This window comes from Odontomachus brunneus, unplaced genomic scaffold (assembly GCF_010583005.1).
Source record: "Odontomachus brunneus isolate Ranch 3 - 2012 unplaced genomic scaffold, Obru_v1 Obru_scaffold_262, whole genome shotgun sequence".
Lineage (NCBI taxonomy): Eukaryota > Metazoa > Arthropoda > Insecta > Hymenoptera > Formicidae > Odontomachus > Odontomachus brunneus.
The window spans coordinates 25,365-25,914 of NW_022639712.1; positions in this window are offsets into that span (position 1 = coordinate 25,365).

A 550-nucleotide genomic window follows, 5' to 3' on the forward strand; every position below is an offset into this window, starting at 1 on the left:
GTACGATTCTCTAGACTTTTCTCTTTAACTTACATCTTGCCAATAAAATTTTTAGGAACAATTTTTGCAGACATACAATTATTCAAATATTCACCTTATAAATATTCCATACAAACTTACAGATATAAATAGAATTTTACAATTCTTCGTTAACTCTGTCAAATGCAGATTTTGACCGACGAAAGCTTTTATTGGCACATATATTGACACAAATAATTGTAAGACAACACATTTTTAAATAAGTAAATTAGAATTGCATCAGAAGTGTATTGGGAATGTAGTTCAGTACAAAATATACAGATTAATATTGTTAAGTCACGACATAAAAAAATCATACATTTTTGTCACACCTTATATATATATTTTTTTTCTTTTATATAAAAATCCAATTATTTATTTATTTAATTAATTATTTATTTTTTGTAATAATCATTTTAACTCAATTTTTATATTATTAAATGAAACTTTTCTTATATAAAATTGAATTATGTTAAGTAAAGAACATCTTGTTTTATTTTTATATCAATAATTATAAATTGAAGATAAACCA